Genomic DNA, 15,217 nt, shown 5'->3' on the forward strand with positions numbered 1-15,217 from the left:
AATTAAAAAACAAGCAATATACCAATGTAAAATAGAAATGGGAATAAACCAAGGTAACTCTGTAGGTCTGAAGGAATCCAACAAATGGGAAATAATAGTTGATAAGTTCATTGCTAATAATGACAATTTATAATGTAGAGTTTCTTAGCTGCCCCGTAGTGTGTTTGATCCCGGAGGAACTTCAACATCACTGTACTTTTTAAAGAAGGATATGAATAATCGGACTGTACAGGCTTAGTTCTTCCGGCAGGTGTGGGTGTGTTTGGTATGAATTAGGTTTTAATATACCTCTATCCCTTTACTTATGTTATCTATGGATATGGTCATCCAAATCTGGTTAATATTGGTAATGCTGTCTGCTTTCTGAATGGAAACATATCTATTGACATATAGATTGGATATAGAGGCATTGTATGTATTTCGATGTATTTTGATAATTGTAATATGAAAATTTTGAAGAAATAAAAATATATAAAAAAAAGATAAATACATGTTTAAACCAAATTATTTATATATATATATATATATATATATATATATATATATATATATATACGGTATATATATATATATATATATATATATATATATATATAAATTATGTGTTTATATGTTATTTATTGATATTTATAAATATGAATTGATATTACACACAATGGGGACACAGCCTTACATATATTCTCTATAGTATATGTGGTTTGCTTATATATTACCTTTGAACTTTTTATTCCGATAAAAACATTCTCACATGGGTATTACATACAGTATGCTTACTATTATTAGCACTGATAATTTCCCCTTATTTCTTATTTCCCCTCCATGTATCTTTTTATATTTCCCCCTTATATCGAGGACTTTTTTACGTGGACTTTGCTCTTTTATAATGAAAATTGTGGTGAAATGCATATAGGAATGCACGAGAGTTGCGCATGCGCTCTAGCCTAAAATTGACTGTGCGTCCATATGAAAATGAGGCTTGAGACGCGCCGAACCCGGAAGTAATCAAGGAAATTCTAAATATGTGTCTAAACAACGGACGTTTCGTATTGGTCTATAGCCATGCGGAAAGGCGCCGAAGTGGCCTTTTAAAGATGGAGATTATCTACTCCCTGTATATAGACGCTGGGAAGTCCCAGACAAAGTCCAAGGACAGACGAAACGCGAAGGATGAAAGAAGAACCTAGTGACAGTTTGTTTTATTTTTTTATATTCTGTTTTTAGCCTTATATTTAATCCTGGTTAATTGGATATTGATGGGCTTCCCTTTCACTTTTATCTTGTGAGTGCAATAAGTAAAAGCTTTGTTAAATTTTTTTACAATACTGCACCGTGTTCCTTTTTATTTTATCATCCTATATGTATACCTGGAACAAAAGAAGATAGAAAAACTCCACCAAAACTATATGTTTTTGCCTGTCTATCATCTACCTTTGTAAGTGCAACTTATGGTTCCACTTTACTTGGTGTCTCCACTTACTTCACTATTGTAGTTTTTTGTATTTTATATTGCAGATTATTTATGATGTATTGTAAGGTTTGAGGAATCTTCTTTATATTTCTGCATATTATTAGGTAACTCATACCTTTACCACTGGTGTGTTTTTACTGGATTTTAAGTGTCCTGTATAGTAGACATTGTATAATTCCGAATTAAATTTCGTATGAATTCACAAAATGTACAAAATACAACAAATTTTTCTCATCCATTCATTTGTATAAGGATACCAAATTAGGAGATGTATCTATTAAACACTGAAACAGAAAAAATCATGTAGCAGACCTGGTCCTTCAACTGTTCAGTTGCCCATACTCCCCTGTTTGTTTCCCGAAAAGAGTGTCCCCCCCCCATTTGTTTGTTGAAAGAGTGTTCCCCTGACTCTATACCTTCCTTCTCCCAAACAACATCTAAGTGCTCTCCCTGGGTGGCTGCCGTTCATATCACTGAAAGCAAGCTTCTTGATAGATGCCAGCCATTTTGTCTGCCAAACACTAATAACATTACTTGGTTGTCGACTTCGTGGAACTATATTCGGCCACTTGACCATGCGGTTCCAGGTCCATTTGTCCCGTTATTTTGCCCCACTTACAGACATGGCAGTAGAGTGCTAGTTGGAGGGAAGGTACCATTGACTGTGAGGAACAATCACTCTTTAGAGAGCCAGAGAGAGCACCCATTTCTTTGACCACAGGAACTCCTGATACATGACCGGCCAAGAGTACTTGTACCCTGGAACTATTTTGGGCTTCGTCCACGTGTGCGGACGATCAAAACTTTAGCCCGGGGGCGATTGGACAATTCCTTATGGATCCGGGCACTATTTGGACAAGTTTGGCGCTAGGAAAAGGGCTATCTGGGGATATATCACATGTGGGGTTCTTGTGTGTTTTAATCCTATTTTTGTATATTTTATGTTTGTCTCTCTTTATAAGGGAGATAATTAACTTCCCATTCTTTGACTTAATTATCTCCCAGACACAAAGACGCCTGGGTGGGCTTAAAATGTAACTGAATGGAGACCTCATGCTGGGGTTCTGGCTATAAAAGACCTTGTCTCCAAATAAAAATGTGTCGTACTCTCAGAACTGTGTGTCGTCCAGTTACCTAAGGTCAAAGAGCTATTCACTTTTCAGCGCCTTGTTCCGGTTCGGGAAGGATTCAGTGAAGAAAGTCCTTGTAAAGACTAGAGCTCAGCTACAATTAAGAAACAATATATTTGTCTTAATTTTGATATTGCAGCTGTTTGGAAGATAGCACCCTAATTTGGTACCCTTTTGTGAAATTGCCATGATTAAAGATACCTAATTAGGGACTTATCTTCTAAGTGTCATGCCTTTGGTGCTGTCCTGGCACCACTGCTTACTGCTTACTGGTAGCCTGCATTCTTTTGGCATGGTAGGCAGCATGTGAGATGATGTCCGACCTGGCTCTGGCATCCATGATGATGTGGAATGCTGCACTGCTAATTCTATTCATGCTCACTATGAGCTACCTTATATGAGGGTGCCCATCCAATCCTTATGTTTGTAGGAAAGGATTGTGTACCTTCTGATGTCACTCGTAACACAAGCCAATGATAACTTACCTGGGGCTATATAAGTCCTTCTTGACCTCACTTCTTCAACTTGTCATGGTGTCAAATCTTGTAAAAACTGTGTTTTTTGAACTTATAGTGTCTTTCTGATATTGAATTGGCTCTGTGTATATTGAAAACACTGGTTTCTGGAATTCTTGACCTTGGTTCTGTTTACTTTATCAGATTTTCTCAAATCCTTGACCTTTGCCTGTTTCTGTTCATGTTTGTCTCTCTGTATAGACTGTATTCTATACTCAAATATATATATATACATTAAGTTTGGTCATTCTGAGGTCCGGGTTAGTAAATCTTCCGATTACAACAGGGCCATTGACCCTGCAAACCTGGGGCACGTCAGTTTTTCCTACATGCAGGCAGCTTTCAATACATTCCTCCATGATTCAGAGAATAAGAGTCTGTAGGAGACATGTGGTTACTCTAATTCATAGTGTAGATAGTTTTTTAGTGAAGCATGACCAAATCTCTTGCTCACTTCTAAGCTAGAAGGTCATTATCTTTAATACACCTCCTTAACTCCTTCCCTCCCATCCTCATATATTTTATTTTGTACTATAAAATATTGCAAAAGTATTTTATTTTATCTTAAGACTTCTCACTGGTCGACATACACATTTTGCTACGGCAAAATGTGTGCCATCTCGGAGAAAAGTATCCTCACCCAAAAATCTTTTGTTGGTTGTCAAAAGCTATCCTGTCAAGTGGGTGATAGGGTTTGGTTATCTACTCATAATATCCATCTCTGTGTACCCGCCATGAATCCTTGGGTGCCCATGAACCTGACGCCGGTTCACCGGCTGTCCTTCCTTGCACCACTTTTGGTAGGTACTAACTGTAACGGACCGTTTCGCTCACAAGAGGATAAAACCCAGTTTAGGCGATAATCCCCTTTTCCACAGACCAGCAGCTATTGCAATCACCAACCTCCCGAACTCCAAACTGCACGTATTCACCAACTCTCGAACAGCAGGCACACGAACCCTGGAAGCAGCCGAACAAGAAAAGCAATACGAACAGCTTACACTCCTGGCAATCGGCATACAGTCAAATTCCCCCCCAATAATGAGACAACACTTCAGCTTCAGGGTTAAGCAGGAACTCATTTACTCAGGGCTACCTGCCCAGTATTTATGCAGGTCTCCCACCTGGTGGACACTCCCCTAGGGGACCAAATGGAAGACTGTAACAAAGGACAGACATAAACCAATTACAGACACACAGCAGTAAAACATTCCCACAATGCATCTTGATCTCTTCCCTCTATCCTGGAGATAATTAGAGAAGCAAAACTCCATTACACACATGGGACACAAAATACAGTGAAACACCTTATAATACACAAAGTTACCTTTTATACATAAAACACAGACATGTCACACATCCCCAGATAGCTCAGGTCTGAGTGCACATTATTAGGTGAATGGCACTCAGACCACACAAATACAGTTTAATCGCCATGGAGCCAAAGTCTTTAATCCCACGAATAGGCTCCATGGCTTGGCTATCTGGGTTAACACATATTCTCATATACCAAATACCGAATGCCGGTGTTCGGTTAAACTTGTACGAATAGGAACCAGGCGACGGACGGCTCAGCGGTGTTCGTGCAAATAAGTGTCCGTTTTTAGTTCCATAGAATCCTCGCCGAACACCGCTGGTCTTTCGCACGATTAAAATGGCCGCTGCCTCGTGGTCGGCAACCGAACAAAGACCACCCTGGATTCGTCAATTAAGCTGCGGTTAACCGCAGCTTCAGGGAGGTAAATTGAAGGCACACTCCAGCTCCCAGGTGGTCGCGCATTCGTCAGTTTGTTCGGTAGATCATAGCGCATGCATAGGTCTGTAGTTTATATGTATAGGACCAGGGTCAGCACGTCCATAAGGCGGCACAGATGGCCACCTTAGGGCACGAAAATCCGAATCCCTCTGGCTGGGGACTCAGATTTTTCAACTTACCTGTCTCCCTGCAGCCAGCACAGAGCAGAAGCCAGTTAGTGAACTCAGCAAGCTGGCTTCCACTGGTCTTCTCCCAGACAGCTGGGGAGTCTGGGAGAAGAGCAGTGGAAGTCACGCCCCTCCTCCTAACATCATCAGAAGAGACTGGCTGACTTCCCAGGCTGCTGTGTGCTTCCTCCAGCTCATGGCTCAAGGTAAGTAATACAGTATTTTAAAATGTTTTGCATCCATTTTTTTTAAAGCAGCCACCTACTGTACCCTGCTATGGCCCCTGTGCCCCCTTAAACAGCTCATGCCTCCCCCCTCAGCCGCTGTGCCCCCTACCACAGTCCCTGTGCCCCCCTGTCTCAGCCCCTGTCCCCTCTCTCAGCTCTTGTGCCCCCATCACAGTTCCCTGTAACGGCTACCCAAGTAGTCAGAGGGTATCAGCCGTTGGAGACGTTCTTTTTCACGGCAAGTTGCTGTATAGTAGTGGAGTTACTTATTCCCATCCACGAGATCCAAGAGAAGAGTCAGGCATAGCTATTAAAAGAGCAAGGTGGTTATGCAGTAAATCCCCTTCCAAGAACTAGACGAGGCTACGTTTTGAAGGGTCAAGAAGAACTAAATTTTAATGACAAGGATTCTCCTTTTATGTTATTCTGCCCATGCAAGGGAGGCACCTACATAATTAGCACAGTAACCAATAACAGACAGGGTACAACCCACACATCTCCTCCCCTCAGATGAACATTTAACATAATTAACAAGCACACATTTTTACCCTAGTTTTGGATGTACCCCAAATACTTGGGGTACATTCATAAATCCAGTATCCCCAGATAGCCCTAATCTGGGGGAGCAACATATTGAAAAATCATCCCATTCGGTTAAGGGGTTCGGGAGTTATGGAGCTTTAAAGTTTTGACCGACCGCACAGGCACACTAGCCGAAAATAGTTCCATAAGTTTTGGCCTTGCGGTCGGTCCTCGTTCGTGCGGTAAAAGGTCACGAAAAGCTTGCCATCTGTGGATATCTTGATGGACGCTAGAATCCCTGTATGTTGTATAGTCTTTCTACCGAACGGCGGGACGGTCGGAAGTTTCAGCACAAATTCACGGTGTTATGGAGGTCTCAGCGGTGTTCGCCTACTCGAGTGTCCGATTTTAGTTCCAGACACTCGATGGCAAATCACCGCTGTTCAGGAGTTAAGATGGCCGCGAACACGTGTAAAAGTCACGAAATGGCAGTCACCCAGGAACTGAAACAAAGAGTTTGTGCTTTCCTCATAGGGGTTGTATGTGCTGATCAGGGAGGTAAAATACCACATAATTGGGTAGCAGGGTGGTCCGGTGTTCGGTAGTTTGCATTCGTATTTATGAAGGCTGAGTCCATACCATATGGGTCGCATAAATAAACAAATGCTGGTAAAAGTCACGAACTGTGATGATGAATAATCCCCATGTACCAGGTAAGCGCAATAAAATTATATCCATGGTCTCTGTTGCTGTATATGTGCCTGGTTAGCTTTTAAAGGGCCAGTAGCAATAATTATTCCCAGGCAAAAGGTAGGGTTCTGTTACATTCCCCTCCGCCCATGTCCCCCCACCATAGCCCTAACTCTTCTACTACACATACTTCTAACTACAGCCTCTATCCCCCCACGTCCAGCCCTAGACCCACTTTTAGACCCTCTTTCTCCACTACAGCCCCTATTCCCTTACTACAGTCCTTACCTCCCACTGCAATCCTTACCCCCCACTACAGTCACATATCATTCCCACAACAACCCCTCTCCCCCAATTGCAGCCATCAACCTACTTCAGCCCCTATCCCCCCACTACATTTCCCAACTCCTCAAGTACAGCCCATACCCTCAACTACAGCCCCTGTTACCCCACTACAGGCCCTACTACACCCCCTAACATTTCAACTAACTGGTGGGCCAGGGCACCTGGGAGCTGGTGCCGATCAGAGAGTCCTAAAATTACAAAATTTAATTTAAATGATTTTCCCCTCAGACTCAGACAGGGATTAAGGAGGGAGGTGTTGGGGGCTGGTGCAGCCCAAATTAGGGTCCTGGCTGCTGGTGGCAGAAATGTCACTCTCCCTGCACAATGCTAAGCAATTCGGCACCACATGCCCACCCTCGCACGTAAGCCCTGCCTCCCAAATACAAGCCCCACCTCCTGTGATTAAACTCTGCCCCCACAGGCACGCTGTTGACCTCCCTGGAAGGAAGAGGCCAGAGAATGACAAATTCACCTACCAGTGCCAGGTAAGCTTCAGCCATGACAGTGATTATGTGTGTGTGTGTGTGTGTGTGTGTATGTGTGTGTGTCTGCTAGTGAGTGAGCTTGTATGTGTGTGTGTCTGCTTGTGAGTGAGCTTGTGTGTGTGTGTGTGTCTGCTACTAAGTGAGCTTGTGTGTGCCTTCTAGTGAGAGCTTGTGTGTGTGTGTGTGTCTGCTAGTGAATGAGCTTGTGTGCCTGTTAGTGAGAGAGTTTGTTTGTGTGTGTGTGTGTGTGTATGTGTGTGTCTGCTAGAGAGTAAGCTTGTGTGTGTGTGTGTGTGTGTGTGTGTGTGTGTCTGCTAGTGAGCATGTGTGTGTGTGTCTGCTAGTGAGTGAGTTTGTGTGTGTGTCTGCTAGTGAGGGAGCTTGTGTGTGTGTCTGCTAGTGAGGGAGCTTGTGTGTGTGTGTGTGTGTGTGTGTCTGCTAGTGAGTGAGATTGTGTTTGTGTGTGTGTGTCTGTGTCTACTAGTGAGAGAGCATATGTGTGTGTCTGCTAGTGAGTGAGCTTGTGTGTGTGTGTGTGTGTGTGCTAATGAGTGAGCTTGTGTGTGCCTGCTAGTGAGAGCTTTTGTGTGTGTGTCTGCTAGTGAGAAAGATTGTGTGTGTGTGTGTGTGCCTGCTAGTGAGTGAGCTTATGTGTGTGTATGTGTGTGTGTCTGCCAGAGAGTGATTTTGTGTGTGTGTATTTGTGTCTGCTAGAGAGTGATCTTGTGTGTGTGTGTGTGTGTGTATGTGTGTCTGCTAGTGAGTGAGCTTGTGTATGTATGTGTGTCTGCTAGTGAGATTGTGTGTGCCTTCTAGATAGAACGTGTGTGTGTGTGTGTGTGTGTGTGTGTGTGCTATTGAGTGAGCATATGTGTGTGTGTGTGCCTTCTAGTTAGAGTTTGTGTGTATCTGCTAGTGAGTGAGCTTGTGTGTGTGCCTGCAAGTGAGTGAGCTTGTGTGTGTGTCTGCTAGTGAGAGAACTTGTGTATGTGTGTATGTCTGCTAGTGATTGAGCTTGTGTGTGTGTGTCTGCTAGTGATTGAGCTTGTTTGTGCCTTCTAGTGAGAGCTTGTGTGTGTGTGTGTGTGTCTGCTAGTGAGTGTGCCTTCTAGTGAGAGCTTGTGTGTGTGTGAGTGTGTATGCCTGTGAGTGAGCTTGTGTGTGTACCTGCTAGAGAGTGAGCTTGTGTGTGTGTGATGGGGTGCCTGCTAGTGAGCTTGTTTGTACTAAATGTGTGTGTGTACCAGTAAGCTTGTCTGTGTGTGTCAGTTAGCTCATCTATAGTGAGCATTTGTGTGTGTCAGTGAGCTTGTCTGTAGTGAGCATGTGTGTGTCAGTGAGCTCTTCTGTAGGGAACATGCGTGTGTGACAGTGAGCTTGTCTGTAGTAAGGTTGTGTGTGTGTGTCAGAGTTTGTCTGTACTATATTTGTTTGTGTGTACCAGTAAGCTTCTCTGTGTGCATCAGTGAGCTTGTGTTTTTTTTGTCAATGAGCTTATGTATATCAATGAGATTGTCTGTGAGCCTATGTATCAATGAGCTGTCAGTGAGATTGTCTGTGTCTGCATATAACTTTGCTTACTGTTTAATTGAATTACACTGAAAGGATCAATATTTTGAATTAGAAAAATAAATATACCAATATGATGTATGGCTATGTCTTGCCATCCCAGATAATTAAGTAATTTATAAACACATAAAAAAAAAAAAAAAATATATATATATATATATATATATATATATATATATATAGTGACAAAAGTACTCAAAAGTACTACTTTCCCTTGGTACCTTGTCCTGGGATTGGGGTGTTACACACAGTCTTTTCAGGCTTTAGAGACACTTCACACGCTGGATGAGGTAAAAGAACTTGCTCTTTTTATTGTAGTTCCAAAATAAACTCAAAGTAAGGTATAAAAGGTTGTAACAAAATATATAAAACAAAATCCTTGCTCTTCTGAGCACTAACTAAACAAAATAATTAACTAACTGGGTTGGATGGCTTGTCCATTTCCCAACATAAACATAAACAACAACCTTACTGTTTCAGGGTTTTCAGCTCTCTGTTTCCACTCACAGAAATCAAACACAATCTCTCCTCCTTTGGCAGGGGAGTACTTAATAGTACTTAATAGCACCTGTAATTAACAATCATTTTCAGGTGAGGTAAATTAGGATTGAAACTCTGGAACTGGACTTCTCACCTGTAGGTTCCAAGCAACTTCCAAAATGTGGAGTAGAGCACTGGCCCACCCTACTCTCCAAATGCTCCACCCCAGGGCCCAAATATACACATATTTAAAGTGCAATATTCATTTTAACATAACACATTTCCCTGGGGCTAATTACACAAAGTAGGAACCTTGCAAAATCTGGGGAGATATATAGATTACCTCCAGCACAATTCCTTGCTTTCGGTCACAATATATATATTTCACTATACGGATGTTAAATTCTCTGCCTGAAGAGGTGGTTTTTATAAAAGTCGATACAGATGTTTAAACAGCAATTGGATAAATACTTGCAAAAATATAACATACAGGGATATGATTTCTAATTAGTGGGGTAATAGCTATTTGATCCAAGGAGATATCCTACTGGCATTTTGGGGACAAGAAGGATTTTTTTCCCTAGTTTGTTACAAAATTGGAAGCGCTTCAGACTGGGTTTTTGCCCTCTTTTGGATCAACAGCAAAAACATATGTGAGGGAGGCTGAACTTGATGGACGATGTGACTAGAGAACTATGTAAGTAGTGTAGTGTGTGTAAATTGATTTACTCTGTGTGTGTCTATAGGTAATGGATTTATGAATTTAATTACTATTACTACTAATTAATATTTTAATTTTAACAATTATTTTAAAAAAAGTTAGATTTCCCCCTCCCTGTTTTTACCTGTCCTTACCTTGCAGGGAAGGTGTCACAGCAATCAAATGTCACAGCAATCAGAATTGCTCATATTTTCATATATTTCATCTACCCCTTTTCCCAGGATCTCTAAACATGAAAAAACAAGTTGTTTCCACACTAATTTTGTGTATATGTCATTATTGACCCTTCACACGTTTTTCATAAAATCATACTACATCAGCCGTATGATATTTTAAACTATCTAATCATTTCACTCACAAGAAACAGCTGAAATAATGCATTCCCTCATCACATCTCACAATGATTTATTGCTGACAAAATTTCAACCACTTTTCTCCACTTAACAATAAACATCCGAGCTAAAGTTACCTAATACAGATTAACCCCTTAAGGACACATGACGTGTGTGACATGTCATGATTCCATTTTATTCCAGAAGTTTGGTCCTTAAGGGGTTAAGGACCAGCACACACACACAAGGCTACCAATAATAAGAAAACAAATATGGCGATTTAGCTACACCATATGGCTGTATTGTGTCATATTGTGTCAACCCCACCACTACACCACAGTACCCCAATATTGGTAGGTCCTACGCTAAGTTTAACATGGGAGATGAACATGCTAACTGCTATACTTACTGCTTAAACCTCAATTTATGCTACACCCCAAAATCCTCACTGCACCCCTCACACACACTACACCCCAAACACCAAACTGCATCCCTGACACACACACATACACTACACCCCAAACATAACACTACACCCCAAACACCACACTGCACCCCTCACACACACACACTACACCCCAAACACCACACTGCACCCCAAACACCAAAGAGCACTGCAAACAGCACAGAGCACAAACACAAACACACAGTGTACCACAAACACACACACACACTGCACCCAAACACCACAGAGCACCCCTCTCTCACACAGCACCCCTCACACACACACACACACACACACTGAACCCCAAATACCACACAGCAACCCTCACACAAACACTGCACTTCAAACACCACAGAGCACCCCAAACACACAGTGCACCACTCACACACACATCACCCTAAACACACAGTGCACCCTTCACTCACACTACACTCTAAACACCGCACACTGTACCCCTCACACACACCCTGCACGCCACACACACCCTGCATGCCTCACACCCTGCACCCCTCTTCACCCAGACAGAGCAACCTTCTCACACACAAAGTGTTCCCCCGACACACATACTCCTCACACACACACACAGCACCCCTCACACACACACTGCATCCTGCACACTGTCACGTCTAAACATTTGTTATGAAGGAACACAACTGCAGATTTCTTATAGTTTGAATATTTATTATCAAAAGTAAAAGGTATTGACTTTAAGTCCAATTACAGGTACTGTAGCTTTAATTAATAAACGATAACTGAAGTCCACAATTACAGGCACTGTAGCTTTAAGTAGTAAACGATAACTGAAGTCCACAATTACAGGCACTGTAGCTTTAAGTAGTAAACGATAACTGAAGTCCACAATTACAGGCACTGTAGCTTTAAGTAGTAAATGATAACTGAAGTCCACAATTACAGGCACTGTAGCTTTAAGTAGTAAATGGTAGTAATTAGCAGACACTGAATCAGAAAGAGTCTCTTAGTAGTATTAATGAATTAGGTGATAAGAAGTTACAATAGCTGTTCCATAGACTTTAACTGAAGCGATACAGATGCAGCTAACTGAGATAAAGTATGAGTTGAAGTTAGCTGTAACGGTTTTGTTTTATCGAAGGACTTTGAAGACAGGAAATAACAGCTTTGAAATGCAACGCTTGTCACAGAGGTTTTACTTAGCTTCCGGCACATAGAACACTGGTTCCCGAGATCTCCTCAGAGGCGGTTATCCTGGAAGGAGAAAACAGGTGTGAGGAAGGCTGAACTTGATGGACGCAAGTCTCTTTTCAGCTATCTAACTATGTAACTATGTAACTATGTAGCTTTAGTCGTGGAAGAGGAGAGGTGAAGGGAACTTGAAGTCTTCTAGTCCGGTCCGGTAACAGAGGGCTTTCACAACGATGTTGTAGCCGGTTCGTGAGTACGGAACGTAGTTCAATAATCCAGCCTCGATCAGCTGGTGCGGTCGGATTAAATAGGGAGACCGTGTCATAAAGGGGTGTGGCTAAGCTCCGTGGAACCAGGAAGTAAGAGGATACCATAGTTAAGGCATGACAGTACCCCCTCCTTAATGAGCAACCTCTGGGTGCTATTGACTTGGTTTAGAAGGGTAACGCTTGTGGAAATTGGAAATCAATTTGTCAGCATGAACGACAGAGGAGTTTTCCCAAGTATCTTCATCAATTCCATATCCCTTCCATCTGATGAGGTATTGTAAAGAGCCACGATGGATCCTTGAATCCAGTATACTTTGAATTTCGTATTCTTCTTCGCCCTGGACCAATATGGGATCAGGAGAAGTAGTGACATTTCTTTGGAAAGGGTCAGGATGATGAGGCTTTAGTAAGGACACATGAAAAACAGGATGTAGCTTCAAAGTAGGTGGAAGTTTCAATTTAACAACATTACGGTTGATAACCGATAGTATTGGAAAAGGACCAAGAAAAAGGGAACTTAACTTCTTTGAAGGACGGTTTGTAGAGATGTTCTTTGAGGAAAGCCAGACAAGATCACCGATTTCATAAGAGGGAGGAGGTTGTTCCACCAAGAAGTACATAGAAATGGATTGCCAAGGCCGTTCAGGAATCGGTAAATTCAATAATTGACCGAATGGTCGATGATGGACATGTTTGGATCTTTGGCATATAGAACAAGATTTGACATAAGATTCAATAGTTCGGTCTTGACGAGGCCACCAATAGTATCTCTTAGACAATTCAAGGGTCTTTTTCATACCTGGATGACCTGCCAGAGGAGAATCATGAATAAATTCAAGTACTTTAATTCTGAAAGAGGGAGGTACATAAATCCGGTCTTTAAAATAGTAGAGACCGTTTTTCTTGGATAATTTCATTGATTTAGGAAGTTCAAGAGCATCTTCACTGAGATCTTTAATGTCGTCAATAAGAGAAGATAAGATTCCAATGACTGTAGGAGGAGGAAACTCCAGTTCGGTGTCAGAACAACATGAGGTTTTAGCTGGTTCTTTAGTAGACTGAAGAATTGGAATACGTTGCAAGCATGTTTTCTTACAATAATCGGAATTAAAGGCAAGAGAGAAGGGAAACCATGAGATTTGAGGGTTGTGGTTCCTTAACCAGTTGATCCCTAATATAATAGGAAAAAATGGTGATGAGATAACATCAAATATAAGACTTTCAGTATGAGTATGATTGATGGTTACTTTTAGAGGGATGGATTCATGAAGTATTGGTCCCGATGAAATGAGGGACCCGTCAATCACTTTAACAGGCACAGAAGTTCTTTTATGAACACAAGGAATTTTATTCTTTGTTACAAAGGCTGAGTCGATGAATACTCCATTTGCACCGGAATCGATAAAAGCCTTGGTTATAATTCTTTTATTGTCCCACTGTAATACAAGAACGATAGGGGACATTTGAGTATTTGCTGTAGAGGGAAGTACACTTAGGATGGAAGAGGCATGAGACTGCCTACTGCCTTTTATCCGTTTCAATAAAGGACAATCAGAGACTAAATGAACTTGAGAGGCACAATACATGCAGAGGTTTAATATACGTCTTTGATTTTTCTCTTCAGGAGTGAGGGGACTTCTTAATATCCCTATTTCCATAGGTTTGATTGGTTCAGATGGGTTGTCAGGAGGCTTTGGAGGATGAAATGATTTTTTCCCAGTTGAAGTTGAGAGAGCCTTTTCGGTCTTTCTTTCTCTAAGCCTTCTGTCAATGCTGATCGATAGATGAATCAGAGCATTCAAAGTAGTAGGGAGTTCTATTCTGGATAGTTCATCTTTAACAGCGTCAGATAAGCCGATTCGAAACTGGTTGCGCAATGCGATGTCATTCCATTGCGTTTCTGCTGCCCATCTTTTAAATTCAGCAATATAATCTTCAACGGGTCTATGGTTTTGTAGCAAGGTTCTAATTGTTAATTCAGCAGTATTTTGTTTGTATGGATCTTCATAGAGAAGAGACATGGCTTTAAGGAATTCCTCCAGTGAATCTAAGATGGGGTCATCATTGTCCAAAAAGGAATGGGCCCAGGACATAGGTTCACCTCTCAGAAATGAGATAACTGAATAAACCTTAGATCTTTCTGTGGGATAAGATCTCGGTTTTAAAGCAATCAATAATTTGCAGGAATAAAAAAACTCCTTATATTTGGAACGATCACCATAGAATTTTTCAGGGTTACATACAGCAGGATCGCTAAGTGAGTGCAGAACAGTATGAGGAGTATGAGTTTGTAGATCTCTGACATAAGTGAGAATTCTTTCGTTAGTAACTTGCAGGTCTTGCACACCTTGGGCTAGTGTATCAACTCTTTGATTCAGCGTAGTTATCGTAGAATCGAAATCTGCTGGATCCATTACAATGGCTGGATTATTCTGTCACGTCTAAACATTTGTTATGAAGGAACACAACTGCAGATTTCTTATAGTTTGAATATTTATTATCAAAAGTAAAAGGTATTGACTTTAAGTCCAATTACAGGTACTGTAGCTTTAATTAATAAACGATAACTGAAGTCCACAATTACAGGCACTGTAGCTTTAAGTAGTAAACGATAACTGAAGTCCACAATTACAGGCACTGTAGCTTTAAGTAGTAAACGATAACTGAAGTCCACAATTACAGGCACTGTAGCTTTAAGTAGTAAACGATAACTGAAGTCCACAATTACAGACACTGTAGCTTTAAGTAGTAAATGGTAGTAATTAGCAGACACTGAATCAGAAAGAGTCTCTTAGTAGTATTAATGAATTAGGTGATAAGAAGTTACAATAGCTGTTCCATAGACTTTAACTGAAGCGATACAGATGCAGCTAACTGAGATAAAGTATGAGTTGAAGTTAGCTGTAACGGTTTTGTTTTATCGAAGGACTTTGAA

This window comes from Pelobates fuscus, chromosome 8 (genome assembly GCF_036172605.1).
Source record: "Pelobates fuscus isolate aPelFus1 chromosome 8, aPelFus1.pri, whole genome shotgun sequence".
Lineage (NCBI taxonomy): Eukaryota > Metazoa > Chordata > Amphibia > Anura > Pelobatidae > Pelobates > Pelobates fuscus.